Raw genomic sequence first — 15,988 nt, 5'->3', positions numbered from 1 at the left:
AAAGTCAGGTTGGAACAATACTGTGTGTCTAATATGTGTGTTTTTGTTGCAACAAAAGTATAATTTCCACATTAAAATCCTTAAAAAGTGAATCTACTCCTTCTACCTCATTAAAAATTCCCCATTCTATTAATATGCTCATTTCTTTTCACAAGATGTCTCCTACTTCACTGTAAAGCCCATTCTCAGTGGATGTGCACTGGTGGATCACACGTGTATAAACTGCACACTGGACCATCTTCTAGTGTCAAACTGTGCACATAGATCATTCTGCACACTTGAACATCACACTGTAGGAAAGAGAAGAAACATATTTTCTTTCACTTTAATTCATTAGTTTTGTTCGCATTCAAGTCATATTTAATGAATTGGCTTACTTCCATGGCACCTGGCTCCATATCCCAAATCATTATCTTAACAAAAAGCACCGACATGAATCTAATGACGGGCACACGAGCGCGCGGGATATTCCGAGGGGCTCGTGAAGGCATCGTGCCTATCACATGGCAGGTGATAGTTGAGGAAGCTCGCGCATTAGTGCAGCGCGGAGTACGGAGGAGGGACAGCGCAACAGTCCGGAGCACCTTGCATGTGTGAGTGTGTTTATATGTGTGTGTGTGTGTGACGGGGGGCATGTGTGTGCGTGTGTGTGTGTGTTTGTGGGCTCACTTTGTCAGAATTAAGGATTAAGTTCGATAAAGCTTCAGAGGAGTCGCATTTCGTAAGTAACATAACTGCCTGGAGCTAATTTCTGTAGTACTCTGCTCCTGTAATACACAGAATGTTAGCCTTCTGGGAAAGTGTCATATAGCTCTTTGCTGCTACTGGACGAGATAAGTTTGTTATAAACTTCTAGCATTTGAGAGTCACAAACAATAGACAAGTTGCTGGAGTTAAGGGACTGTCCCTCTGGAATAATTATTCGGTTTTAACAGGAAATAGTTCTTTAAGTTTTTCTTTTTTCTTCTTTGTAGCACGGTAAAATGACTCATGGACCATTGCCACTAATTAAAAACAATGATTTGATGAAGATATACGTTTTAAAATGTATAAATGTGTGCTGTGGTGGGTGATAGATGAGTTTACAGTGACATTAACACACCCTTCATCACTTATACTTATATAAGTATATATATATATGTGTGTGTGTACTTGTATGAACTATACTAATGCCAATATGAGAGTCTTCCTATGATAATGCTGCATGTGGTGTGTTCATCTCTATGGTCACCCTACCATAAGTATGTCTAATAGCTCATGTTATTAATATATTATTCCTTTAACCATCATGCACTGTATCATATGTGGGATAGGTGTACTGTGGAATGTGAAACATGCACTTTTATTCTATAGGCTGGACTTTTTCTTGCGTGCCAGCTATTTGGGCTTGTGTACATGATAGAGAACATGGTAGGCCTACTTTTAGCGTGACTCTGGTGCCTCTCTCTGCTCGCTCAGTCATGTACTGTCAGCTTGGGGCTATTAAATGGTGTTTAGTTGCTCTGACACATGCTGTGTAATTGCAGATCATCAATTTCTGACAGCGTGAGTAAAGGAGGGAGGGAGGGAGAAAAAGAGGGGATGCTGATATGCTAATGGGGGAATATCAAGGCTGATGTGTGGCTCCCCTCTGCTGAAGCATCTGCTGCAACTATCACTGCACTAACACACACACGCACACACAAACACACACACACACACACACACACACAGGCATGCACGCGCACATGCACAGACATCACAGACGGGCGACTTGAGAGAGCTGAAGGAGACTCCTGCCACTGAATACAGCAGGCCGGTGCCTCTTTTCTATTGCAAATCTCATTTAAAAGGGAGGCAGTTGAAAGGCATCATTGCCACTGACGACAGTGAATTGATTAAGGCGGCTTTGGTTAGCACTTGGGTGGCGTTAGCACTTAGAAACAACAGAGGAAATAAAAACAGCAGCTGAAGTGAAGGGGCGACAGATAAATGCCCAAATCTGAGATATAAAAGAGTTTGTTTTGACAGTGTTATTAGCCTACTTTGGGGTAGGTTTAAGAGCTGTGTTTGTGCACGTATGCACGAATGCATAGTGTGCACTCACTGGATCAGCAGATGATGGCACTCATCCCTGTGATCAAAGCCGCTTGTGTAATACCAAGAGTCGTGGTTTTCCTCTGCAGCCATATACAGTAGGTTCAGATGATTGCTCTGTCATCTTAACTACTGCTCCTAATCACACCGCGGCTGTAGTCCACTGGAGGTAATCTACTGTTCCCCCGGTGGTGAAGAGAGAGATGAATAAGAGAAGAATGAGAGATATAGGCGAGATTAATGCAGAGGAATTGCTAGAAAAGAGAGATGAGAGAGGAAGAGCCAAAGGAGGGAAAATGGTAGAGACCAGGAAGACAAAGTCAGGCTCTTAATCTACAAGGAATAATCCTCTGCTTGCTGAGGGAGAGGAAGAAAAGATAGTGGTGGAGAGAGAATGGGGAAAAAGCAGAAAAAAATGAAATAACTGTAGTCATTTAGAGGTTATCTTTGGTTTGCTGTCAGGGGAGGAAAGGAAATGAGAAAAAGGTGGTAGAGAAGAGCAGAGGATGGATGCTACGCAGGCTATAGTCAGAGAGAAAAAGAAATTAAGAGTGCCTCTTGGCCCTGCTTGGATTTCTAGAAAAGAGAAAAAGTAAAGGAATGGATTAGGATTTTTAAAACTTTGCTTATTTGACAGTCCACACTACAGTGGGTGAGGGATGAGTCAAGGGTTTAACATGTGACAAAGGAAAGTACTGTGTTGGTGGAAATGCTTAATATATAAAAATATGCGAATATAATGTATGATCATGGAGTGTCATGGAACGTCACAACAACTTTAATCCTCTTTTTGAGTGTGTTTACTGCGCAGCCTGTGCTGTCTGTGTGTGGCGCGCTCTCTTACAAGCCTTGTGTTGTTTGAGGTAGAATGATAAAGGTTGGAGATGACTCACTGCACGGTGTTTGACTGAAAACCAAGCCTAAATGTGTTTACAGGGGCATTATCATCTTGACAATAGGGGAAAATGTTTTACAGTGCATGTGGTTCTTTGAAATAGTTTTATATTGTCTGTGGTGTAGGTTTGGTTTCAGAAGTGGGGAGGAAGTAAAGCGTTCTTCAACAAAAAACCCTTTAAACATGTGAATGCTATTTCCTGCGTTTGTACTGTATATATATATATATATATATATTAATCTGCTTATGGATATTGTTTTTGGGCTTTACAAATGAATAATACACTTAAACTTAAATCAATAGTCCAGGCTTTTATTTGCTTTAATCACTGACCTCAACCTGCCTTTATTTGACAGGCCTCTATATGGGACAGGCCTTTAATTCCTTTAAAACTCTTCCTCAGCAAAGATGGGAGAGAGAGAGAGAGAGAGAGAGAGAGAGAGAGAGAGAGAGAGAGAGAGAGAGAGAGAGAGACATTTCAGAAATACCAGTAGCCTACCTTAGATTTTGTAGCCAGCAAGGTAATGAAAACAGGCATACACAATAATCACAACTTGGATTCATTTTTATGAAACCTTTGATTCTTTTAGTTTGTGGACCCTCACGGACTAAAGGAATATAAACAATCGAGGAATGGACACATATTTGGACTTAATGATCGTTTCAAATGTACAAAATCAGCACTCTGTCTCTCTTGCTGACCTTGCTGCTAAATCTGTAAGAATTATACTTTGGTGCTCATGGTTTCCGTGAAATGAACTGACCGATTGAACTCTTGAGAACCTAACTGATCTAAAGAGGTGTAATGTTTCCATATTGACAGAAGTTTAAACATTTATATTTGTGCAGGAAATCTAAGCATCTTAGAACTCGCTCAAGTGGGCAACCTGGTGGTCTATTACATCCAAAGAATGTCTATAAAACGAAAACCAGGCGTCTAAACGAGACATGCATTTATTTGTCAAAAAGTGTAGCCACGGGCGCCCGGTTAGCTCAGTCAGTAGAGCTGGTGACCCATGTACAGAGTTGCTGCAGCAGTCCAGGCTCAAATCCAACCTGTGGCCCCTTGCTGCATGTCATCGCCCCTCTCTCTGTCCCCCTTTCCTGTCTATCTACAGCTGTCACTATCCAATAAAGGCAATAAAAGGCCAAAAAAAGAAGTGTAGCCACACCAGGCTAGTATCAGGGACCTTTGTCTATTTGGGACTCTTTGGGCTTTTAATTAAAGTTTTACAGTATAAATAAGAACACTGATTAAAATATTTATTTTTCCTAAAAAAGTTTGCCGTTCTTTTAGTGCCTGCAGGGCTTCCTTTCAGGCTGCAGGTACAACCGGCCAAACCGGGGGCAAAAAAAGTCAGCTAATCATCCATTGCTGCTGCTGGTAAAGCATGATTACTGTGAATGCACGGTAATACTTGAAAGTGACCTTTTCTCAACTCCTCTCCTCTGGATTCTGGCAGCTCTACGGTCTGAAGGTCCTGTGATAGAGATTGTAGTGGGTTCATAAAACTGGAACCTAGTGAGGGGGGCCAAAACAGGTTTTGAAAAAGTGAGGGACCAATCATCAGACCTAAAAGACCTCCATCAGTCCTGTTCAAACCATGTGGGCTTCGGTACTAGTAGTTATCAACTGGCTGCTTGGCAATAAACAACAGCTTTGTGCTCTCATGATCACAATTAACTGTGGTGTATCCATGGTAATATGGTAGTTTTTTGTGCTGTAGTTGTGTAGTTTTTGCAGCTATTATGGTAAGTGTACATTTATGCATGTAGTTGCACCGAGACTTGCAACTGCTGTTGTTTAGTGATGCAGTAAGACTTGATATGAGCTGCCATAAATTAAAAGCCTTTTTTGGCCTGTTTGGAACTCATTTGCTTTAAAATCTGATGAAAACTGGCTGTAAGAATTAGTGTAAAAAGTTACTGCTCAACACTATTTGTTCACATTTGTATTTACAGTCTTTTTTGCACTTAAGAGCAGTTTTGCATTTTGGTTATCTCATGTGTTTATAGTGTGTTTAATCCAGTATCAGGCCTAAAATGAATGTCAGCAGCGACCATCAGCAACAGAAAGTAAGGTTGTTCTGGTGTAGTTAAACTGCAGCTTTGATAAACTGAACTCCAACACAGACTGATCGATCTCTGACACAACTGTAAAACATTTGAAACAAAGGACCGACATCTTAGTCTAGTGATGTTGAAAGGGATGGACAACAGTGCGAGAGAACAAAGGGTAGGCAGGGATGAGGACAGGAAGCGTTAAAATGGCGAATAAAGATGGAAAGAAGGGGAAATTAGCTGTTGTTAACAAACAAGTGGAGGATAAAAGCATTCATTATTTGATTTTGTTTCCATCAGCTCTAACTGGGCTCTCTGAGAAAAACAGAGAAGAGCAGGCAATGATTGTGAGACTGTTAGATTATGTTGCGCTTTAGGAGCAGAGCCAACATTATTACCACATATTTAACACAGTAACACAGTTGTTAATGTTCACTTTCAGCATTAATGGAAAATGAAGTAGGAGTTTGTACAAGTTTGTCCATGACATGCAATAATTTAATAAGTACATTTCACCCAACACTCAACCCTTCCCTATAAGTGGGGCATGTGAGCATCGCTGTAGTCCAATCTATCTCTGTTTGACTTGTCAGAAACGGTATCAAACGGACCAGCTGACAAGCAGAGGAGAGAGGAGGTGAGGGAGGGGAAAAAAAAGAAGTAGGGCGATGAGGGAGAGTAGCAGAGGAAAGTATGCAGGGACAGTTTGAGAAAAGAGGGATGGTAACAGGGAGGGAGAGGTCAGTGCTGGCTGACAACTGGGGTTGGGAGAGGTGATAGTATATAAGGTCAGAGGACAGTGATTTATCGAAATTATCATATATAGAACGAGAATATAAAGATTTTGACCCCCTGAGGTTGTATTTTTTGACCCTGGTATACTGGAAGTGGTCATATAAATTGGCTTTAATAAACTGTTAAAATAGATGGAAAGCAGCTAACTTTAAAGGAATAGTGTGTAGGACTTAGTGGCATCTAGCGGTGAAGTTTCAGATTCCACCTAACTGAATCCCGCTAGTGTCTGTGTTTGACGATCTGGGAATGTGAGCTGGCAGCGCAGTTTGTTGGAGAGACTACGGTGGCTGCAAAACTGCCGAAAAACGCAGAAAGTTTGTCTGTTCTGGAGTCCGCTACTGTAGAAACATGGCGGTCCAACATGGAGGACGGCATGGAAGACGACCCGTGGCACTATGTAAGCTACGACTTGGAGCTGCGTGGATATTTTATTATTGAATATTGCACAGTGCATTTTATGTTTTTATTTTTGTCTTGAGGAACCTACAGTGCCTCCACATCTTGATATGCAGTTGTAGAAAGTCTGGAAGAACCTGCCATCATTGAGGAATGTGCCTATAGAGAGGAACATGTTGCTCATGGCTACTTAAACCTGCAGGTAGTTTATAAGATGTGTCATCTGAACGTTTGCCAAACTCCTTGCCTTTGTACACAATCCAAATCATGCCATAGTTTTCTCACAATAGCATGTAGTTTGCTAGCTTAACTTGTGGAAGCTTTTACTGGAGAGGATGAGGACGAAGAATGTGTTTGCTTGTATGCGTTGACAGAAAAAGAATCTGCAACTGTTTTGATCAATTGATCCTTCATTTTTCAAGTGAAAATGCCAACATTTTCTAGTTCCAGCTTCTAAATTGTGAAGATTTGCTGCTTTTCCCAGCCTGCCTTTGACTGACGTCTCCATTACTCTCCTGTCGGCTTTCTTGTTCCTGCTAGGGCGGGACAGATTGCACCTTTATCATTCTTATTGGCACACAGAGTCCGGTGACCTCATATAATTCCCACATTAGCTCCACCCTCTCTCAACCCGGGCAGACATTTTTCACAGCAGCCATTTTTACATGACATATTTGGGTAAACACAGGTGTTACAAATGATACTAATTAGAGCCTTTCCAGTGTGCTAACATGCACATTAGCAGCACCCAGACTCTGTTTGCACTGAATGGAATGGAACCTTAATGAGTATCATTGGTACAACCTGTGTTTACCCTACTTTGTCATGTAAAAACAGCTGCTGTGAAAAAGGTCTATAGTGTGTATTTGTGACATATTCTGCCATGAAACATATGAAAGTTAGCTGATGCTAAAAACTATGTTGTTTTTTCTTTTTCATTCAAGAATCCACTTTGTCAAATCACCCAGCAAATGGAAAGTTTGCTTACAATTTGGTTAATGGATGTAAAACATATGTAGCTGCTACTGTTATGAGCTATGCTATATTTGAATATTTCAGTTACCCTCCAGAAATACAGGTTGTGTTTTAGTTTCTGCTCCTGTGCTACACGGATGTGGTGCTGCTAACCTCCCCAGGAGACATGTCTGATGTCAATATTTGATCAGGATTTGATTTCAGTGCTTTATTTTTCTTAACTCTACCCTCTGATGCAAGAATTTTCAGTACATATACTGCACTGACTGGTCTCTCTTTGAGTTTCAGTGTAGCCTTGTGTTTTATTGCAGGAATCTACCTTTTGTGAAGGTTTCACATCTTCATTTTACTGAAGCAGGAGGGATAGTTTGGGGAATTCAGCAGCACTAAAACTAATGCAGACACATTTCTTAAGCAAGAAGATTTCAGTGAACAGATAAAATGTGTGAACAGGAGGAAAGAATGAGATGTAAATGGTATCAGAGTTTTAAATATTTATCCCAGTCACAAGCCCGTGGATCTGAGGAGACTTTCATGCACACTCTCCTCCTTCGAATCAAAATGGAAATCGATTTAATTTGTTTGAGTCTTAGTCCTCTCAAAACTGATGGAGTACTCGCTTCTTTTTTTTTTCTGTAGCCCTGATGCAGATTGTTGTGTGCGTATCCTGCACGAGCACAGCAACAGTTCCTCTTTGCTAAAGCCTAAAGCTGCAGACTTAGATTGGTTTAGCTGAAATGAAGTGTGTGTGCGTGTGTGTGTGTTAGAGTGTGTGTGACTGTCTATGCACCTGCTTCTTGATGACATTTACCTGAGACCCCTTTTAAAAGACACACACACACGCAGCCTCTGCTTATGCGGCTGTAACATTATCCTGTAATGTGATCTGTCTCTGTTCTTGTCTGGGTAGCTTGTTAGCAGGTCGTGACTGACTCTGTGTAACTCTAGTCTCCTGTAGCCAAGGTGCCGTCCTCGAGGTGTAGCACTTCACTGTTTTCTCTTGCTCTACATTCTTGGCTGTCATTGTGGAGAAGTTTTTACCACCCTGCTAGCTTGTGTTTAGGATTTTCTTTTTCAGTAGGTTCAGAATATTGGATGGAGGCTAATGAGGATGCAAGTCGACTGCACTCACGAGGCTGGTGGCCAAAATCTTTGAGCTCCGACTGAATCAGCTGGCAGAGCACAAACAGTTCATGGTCTCAGTTGGTTCACTCCACTGGGGCTCCAGCAGGAGGTGGCCCTGGCATTCACCATTATGGTTACTTTTGCATGCAGGCCGTGGACTGATTTCTTTTGTCGTATGTTCTTAAGATGATCACCTGCCCAAGACATCCAGCTACTCTTCTTGCACTTTAATGTAAAAAATTGGAAAAGGGAATTTATCAAGTTTTGTGGAGTTTGGCCTAATTAAATAAAGGTGGGCTTTAAAACTGAACTGGCTTGCTGTGTTCTGGCATTCCACCAATTTTACACATAAAGTGAGTGTTTGGTTTGTCTGTTCTGGGCTACTGTAGAAACATGGTGGTTCAACATGGCGGACTTCATGGAAGCCAACCCATGGTGTCTGTAAATAAAAACTGCTCATTCTAAGGTAACAAAAACACAATGATTCCTACATACAGGTGATTATACACTAATGAAAAAAAAACCTATGAATATTATATTCCATTTCTGCCAATAGAGCCTCCTAAATGTTACACACTGGAGCTTTACATTTCTGTGGAAAGATGACATGCAGGGTCAAAGCCTGGCTGAAATATCCCACAAGAAGCAGGATCAGGATTTATTCAGCATTGTAAATCAAAGGTAAAAAATGACTGAACCTTGATTCTTAGCTCAGATTTGGCATTCTGTGGCAAAAATTATATTGGCACTTGTTGCTGTATTATTGATGTATTGTATTAATAAGACTTACAGTATCTCACTGTGATATAATAATAACTTGGGCCAGATTTAGAGGTTACCCTTCATTGAAAGAGCACTGCAAACACGTATTACCAGCAAACTACACTTAAGTATGAAAGGTTCTCACAATGCAAAACGCAGACATATTATACTAATATTGTTATGATATTGGTATGTTAACATGTAAAAAGTATTTCAATGTTGCTGTTCAGGTAATGATAAACCAGGACAGCAACTACAGCCATCAGACAAACGTAATAATGGGAAAAGTAAAATTTCTCTGTAAAATAATAGATTTATGAAGTTGCGCAATTGGATATAGTTAGTTAGTTAAAGGCCAGTATTCTTACAATTATTAAAAAATTCAACTTTAAGAAAAATACCTTTTAATATTCCATTGTAAACCTTATAGTATTATTATTAGTATAACAGTATTATTGTAATATTATCTTTGTTTTTGTTGTATCTCATTTAACACAAAATCTGAATTTGAGTTTCTGCTTTGTATTGCACAATATATGTCCATATGTGAGCGCACACACACCTCTGAACTGCCTCGATGGCACTTATGCCTGTTCTTCCCATGATGCTTTGCCATCTCATCAGCTTCAACACATGGCAGAATGAGTGCACTATCTAACTTGTCCAGTTCATTACTCACAGTGGCTGCCATTGGATTTTTTCATTCCCAGCTAAGTGCTGATTGGTTAGTCCCAGCTGTCACATTGGGTTGTGACTGTCTATATTGTGTATGTATTAAGTGGTGTTGACATGTTGTTTTTACAGCGCTGGCTTGCTGACACTGGTCTTTGAGCTCTCTGCTGGTTCCTACGCCCCGGGCCATGTAAGGGCTTCAAAATGAACTGGAAAATAAAAGCTGCATCTGCTTTGGAAAAACTCTGCACAGCTGTACTTCCTATTCCAGGTGTTGTTCAGAATGAATCCCTGCTTTGTTTTTTCTTTTTTTAATGGGCAACTAGTTGGAAATGAGAAAGAAAGAAAGAAATGCAAGAGAGATTTAAAAATGCAATTTTAGTTTTGTTATTAGGCCACTAAAGTACTGTTAAAGTATGTTTTAAAAAAGTCATATGCATATATGATGGTGATTAGTTTTTATTTCTGCTTGGTTTTATAGCTGCTTGTATTGTTTATGTGTTCCTTCAGAGTGTGTTTTGGAGGTATTTTCTGGAACAAAATGAAACAAATATGTTACATTGTTTGTAGCCCTGTTTTTATTGCATTTAGATTCATGCCAGATATGAGAAGTCGTGGTTATGACCTCATATTGAGAATGCTGCCAAAAACGTTTCTACTGTATCGTCAGCTTTTCTACAGTCTCATAATACTGTACTGCATCAGACTACAGTTTGAAATGTATACCCTCCAGAAGGATGGACAGAGCTGTACATGAATATTTAACATCATGTAACAAATTCAAACATCTAACTGATATTACAAAAGTTAAGAAACTTGACACCTGGAACAAACCTGGAGACTGACCATGAAAATCATTTATGGATAACGCTGAAATAATTGATCACAGTAAATACTTGGTCCTTCTTCTTTAAGCATTTTCCATTAGCAGGAACAAACAGTCTGGTTTATTAGTGGTCTAAAAGCTTCCAAGGAACGGAGGTCGTACTTGAGGTTGAGATTATTGGGTGTGGATATGTATTGATGTTCTATCTCACAAAAAGTTCATGCCTTTGATATCATTTATTGCATATAGTGTATATATTTTTCATTACAGTCTTATATTTTCTATTATATTTTATAATATTCTTATTTTATGATTCTTTATTGTACTTTTACACCTCTGTACTTTTTGCACTATATTCCCCTATGCTGCTGTGTCTGATTTGAATTTCTCCTACGGGGGATCAATAAAGAAACATCTTATCCAATCTAATCTTATCAAGCTAAAAGCCATTTCACACCCCAGTGTGAACCTGTGTGTACTGTTTCGAAGCCTGGTGTTTGGCATTGTGGCCGTTGCCATGTTGGATTTTTGCAGCCAGCTGCAGTGACATACTGCGAGTTGAGCTGTGCTGAGTGCCTGCGTTAGTTTCGACTCGTCCACGGCAGGAAACAGTGGCAGCTCGCCTCGATACACAGTTTGTGTTCGGGAAATAAAAAATTTTCTGAAAAGATTTTAGGGAGGAAAAGGAAACGCAGTAACAAAATCTTGATTGGTATTTGATCCGCAGTTTCGTGCAGTGAGCTAGAGGACTCACTGAGAATGACTTGTCAATCACCAGGGCTCTACAGTAGTTTGCGAGTCATCATCAAGCACATATTTTGCATGTGGATGCTTTTTTGTAGTAACGATTACTCTAACTATCACACAAAACACTAGCTATCTAACTTTTCAGTTTTGTGTGTATCATCACACATCTACCGTTCTGTTGAACATAATAGTGCTCTGTGCATTTAGCTGCAGGTGTCAGGTTACAGAAATTCTGTGTTGCAGAGGGGTTGCAAAGCACGCGGTTTTAAATATCATAAGGAAGAAGAACAGCCCAAGCCTTTAAGAACTTGATAACCAGTCCTGTATGTGAGGCTGTTATTGTGATCTACCTGACAAACTCGCTCTTTCTGCAGCTGCACAGCACTCTGTGTGTGAATGTGTGTGACAAAGCCGTGCAACCTCTCTTGTCAAAGTAATTTTACTCTGGTCATCACATACACACAGACACACACTTCCATGTTTGAGACCTAACTAATGATCGTTTGTTAGCGAACTGATGTAGTGATGTGGAAGAGCTAAATATAGTCCTGGAGATGTTCACCAAAATTCACCACGGTTGGGTTTCATCAAACCTTTTGCCGTTGTTCCTAAGAAACCAAAAATATCCACACTGAGAGAATCAATGTATGCAGTTGTTGCCTATTGGTTTGTAACCTTGGCAACATTTTTGTCATACAGCTGCTTGTGTTTTGCCAAAATTTAACATTAAGAGAAAAAAAACAACAAGAAAAAACATTTTTATTTATGTTTATATTTCTTAAAATATTAAAAATAAGTAAAGTTTTGGTACCCTCACTTGTTGTAGAACTACTATGGACGATACCAAACTGTAGTCAGATTTAGTTTCTCATACAAGCCATTTAAGGTAAAGGCCTCCAAATACACTACTGCCATATTGTGTTGTTCAGTTGCCCCAATAAAAATGCAGTAAATTAACCTATGGCGTATTCATCATATTCAAAGTGAATAACAATGACTGGATCATATCTGATTTTTTTAGAATAAAAAGCCCTGTAACAGCAAAATATATATGAATCTGGTTTGAGGGCTTAAGTAAACAAACTGCCATTTATGCTGTGGCACCTCACTTGTAAACTTGTGTACAACACGTGTAATGGCTAGGCATCCTTTCTGTTCTGTGCTGTTATGAGCTGCTCTAGCAACAAACTGAGACTCCAAAAAAGAAAAAAGAAAGTATAAATACAGAAGCCTCAGCTCCATGAATTGAATTTCACTTTTATTCATCTCATCCTCATGTTTTGCTTGCACTCTGAGTGGCATGCTGACAAAGGGTGACATAAAAGTCACATGAATTCTGATATGACACATCATATGTTCACACAGAGGTCACATTGCAAAGGATCAGACCTGAATCTGATTTGGACCAGATATGAAAGTGGCTCAAATCAGAATTAAACAGATCAGATCCCATCAGATCTGAGTCACTTTGGCCTGCAATCTGAACGCGGCATTACTCTGGCGATTAGTAACTGTAATGTGACTGAATTTTTCTGTAACACAGTAATGCATTACATTACTGTGTTACAGAAAAATTTCATGTGATTACAGTAATGCGTTACATTGTAATGCGTTATACCTAACACTGATGTTAGTCTAATTCAAATGGTTTTCTAACACTAACACCAGTTGCTTGACTACCACTATGACCAAATGCTGAACATTAAAACTAAAGGAGAGAGAGAGACTGAGGGCGAGAGAGCTAGACTTTCAGGCTGAACTTAAGGACAGAACAGGGAACATCCTCATCTTAAATGTCAGTGGTCCCGTCGCATTGATGTTAATTGGTGAAGAATCTGGTGTTTCTTGTTGGCTTGGCTCCCCTCACCCACACACACACACACACAGTTGTATTTACCCTGTATGACAGGAGGGCCTGGGGGGCTTAGGTCTGGCCTCTAGCTGGTGACACTAATCCAAACAGGCTAAGCCAAATGAGGAGGAACGGTAAACTCACACACACGCCCCTCTGTGTGTATATGTGTGTGTTTCCCTTTGTTAATGTTTAACCCTTCTTCCTAACCGGTACAGGTTCACATGCATTCTGGCATTTCCTGTTCTCACAGCCTCGTCCCTTCAATAATTGAACCTTGTGAAGGTTTTGGTGATGCTGGAATTTCTAGATTTCTCACCTTGCAAAACAATGAGAGCTTTCTGTAGATGTTTGACAAGTAGATTCACTTAATATTTAACATGCTGAAACCCCTGACTCTCTGCTGGTGTGCTATTGATTCATTCTGAGGAAATATTTGCTCTCATCAGTGAGTTAAAGGCTGGTTTTGGTCACGTAGTATCTTGCTTTAGCGTGATACGCTTACATAACTGTGAATCCTTTTTTTTTTTTTTTTATGAGATCTCATCATTTGCATATGTAATGTATGCACATCCAAATGTCTTGGCCAGATTCTGTATATATGTGAACACACTGGAATAATGTTCCCAACCTTCTGTTTCTGTCAGGCAAGTTAGAAAACAAACTGCAGATGGAACATTTTCTCCTCATAGATCTCAATTGATGCCGGTTCACTGCCTCACTTGCCTAAAATTTCCCCTTGTGTTATAATCAGGGATGCAGTGATGGGTGAACCCACCTTTATATTTGTAAGCTATGAAAAGTAAAAATAAATAAAAAATATTCAGCATGCAAATTAATACTGTGCCATATGTCAAACTGAATGAGTTCCATTAGTAGCGTCAGACATCATTAAATAATCAGAAATGTTCATAGGAAGTTAAAGTATTAAGAATGATTAGAACAGTGCATTTGTTTTATTATTTCATGTATAAAATATGCCACATTTTCAATCAAACATGGAATACACAGACTGAATGGAGCACTGTCATCTGACTAGTGTCCAATGAGGCATTACACAACGACTTAAATATTAATACATCTCTTTTTATTTAGTTCATAATGCTGCATGCTCATTGTACTTTGCAAAACAATTTGGAGATGCATGTTTTAGATTAAATAATAAAAGCAGTTACTAATGAAATTCCTTTTTACTTACTTTTTCACATGATAGTGCCTATTACGATCATACAGTAACTGTTTTTTCAGCCCTAATGATTGTGATGTTGATACAACTATTCTTATAATAATAATCAAAATAATAATACAGTAATGACACATTCCGACTGACAACCTGTATGAAAAAGCACAGCCCCTCATTCATTTGAATGAGCCAAGTCCATTAATGCAACAGAGGTGCCAACACAAAATAGTCCATTGTCCTGTTCCCACCGTGATCATTTTCCAGTCTAGGAAAATCTTTCTTCCTGCTATTAGAGCAACTGTGCAGCGCTTTTCTGTCCCGTAAGCTTCAAACTCATTGCTCGAACTTTACTACCTGGATCATATTTTATCATCTCACCAGTACCTGAAACAACACGCCCCCACAAACGCAGCACCTTGCATATTTTATAACAAGGCTGTTTTCTGTCTAAATGCCCATTAATGAAAAATATTACCAAAGTCTCTTCCCCCTATGAAAATGTGGAAGAGATGGAAACTGCTGTTACTGGATGATGTTATCAGTCTGTTGCGTTATTCATCCTGTGACGTCTCCTGTGGTTTAATCATACATTTAATATTTAAAGCAAAATTTTGGCAGTGTTTTATTTTCAGTAATAATTGACCCTTCCTCAGTCTCGCCTCGTGTAAGCCTCGGTCAGAACCTCAGTCAACTGTCACCTTTCCTGTTTTTAGATATGCTATGTGATAGGCTCGGCTATGTATAAAGACAACCACATTCTGAAGATGGTTAAGAGATAAAAGCGACATTTATAGTCACATCTTAAGGTTGCTAATGTAAGGAAAATGCTAGCACATAGCATATGTTGGGAAGTTCTGCCAGCTTGCTCAACTGTTGTTTATTGGAGCACAGAGCGTAATGGGGCGGCACTTAGGAAGGGTCAGTTGTAGGTCTACCATTACAGTCACACATATACAACGTGTGTGTTGATTTTGTGACATTGCAAAACCCCTCTGCTTTGTTAAAGTTAAACCAATTATGAACAAATGAAGTTACTTCATACTTAACTTATGTTCTTCATGTTCAGGCTAGCTAAGTCAGTTAGTTAGTCAGCCTGCCACTGAAATTCTTAATTGCCTTTGTTACAAGTGCATGAAAAAACAGGTCTCTGCCAACTGCAGTATATTTTCAGTGCAGTACAGTTTGCCTTTGACAAAAGAAATCACAGTGACTAATAAGTATAGTTCATCCCATATTGTTGTCATTGATTCATTGTTTTATTTTTGCCGCCAGAGCTGCTCTGCTCTTTTTCAGGCAAAAACTGCAATCTGTCCTGAATTAGCTGTCACAACATTATCTTTAAAAGATTCTCTAAATCTTCTCCGCTGACTGAATGAATGGTGGGCTGACACTGGGGAAATTAATGTGAAAATGAGTGCGTTTCACTGACACGCAGCCCAGTTGCGTGTCTCCATCCTCTTCTGATTACTGTAAGTCAGCTTGATGATAAGTAATAAGCTGTGCTTATGATAATAGTCCAGAGGCTAAGTGTCGTACATCAATCCGCTCAGTGTCAGCTCATATCAGCTCTGCTGTTTGCCTTTGTTGGAGGAGCTCTGCCCTGGGTGAAATCTCTTTACCGCT

The 15,988-nt window shown here is 39.7% G+C and overlaps 1 protein-coding gene across 7 annotated transcripts in view; it reads left to right on the top strand.

The window, feature by feature from the left end:
* The first annotated feature begins 502 nt into the window (after positions 1 to 502).
* Positions 503 to 15,988, top strand: part of ppfibp2b (PPFIA binding protein 2b) — an 82,700-nt gene continuing 67,214 nt past the window's right edge. For 5 of the 7 annotated variants that reach the window (XM_051383382.1, XM_051383380.1, XM_051383377.1 and 2 more), the window contains exon 1: positions 535 to 721. The gene's annotated coding sequence lies outside the window, so the exon portion shown is untranslated. Of the gene's footprint in view, positions 722 to 15,988 lie in introns of all 7 variants that reach the window. The other 2 variants (XM_051383376.1, XM_051383375.1) reach the window with 2 other exon arrangements.

Source organism: Dicentrarchus labrax, unplaced genomic scaffold, assembly GCF_905237075.1.
Source record: "Dicentrarchus labrax unplaced genomic scaffold, dlabrax2021, whole genome shotgun sequence".
In the NCBI taxonomy this organism is placed as follows: domain Eukaryota; kingdom Metazoa; phylum Chordata; class Actinopteri; family Moronidae; genus Dicentrarchus; species Dicentrarchus labrax.
Note: the sequence above shows the minus strand (reverse complement) of the source record. Positions and strands in the feature narration are given on the sequence as shown.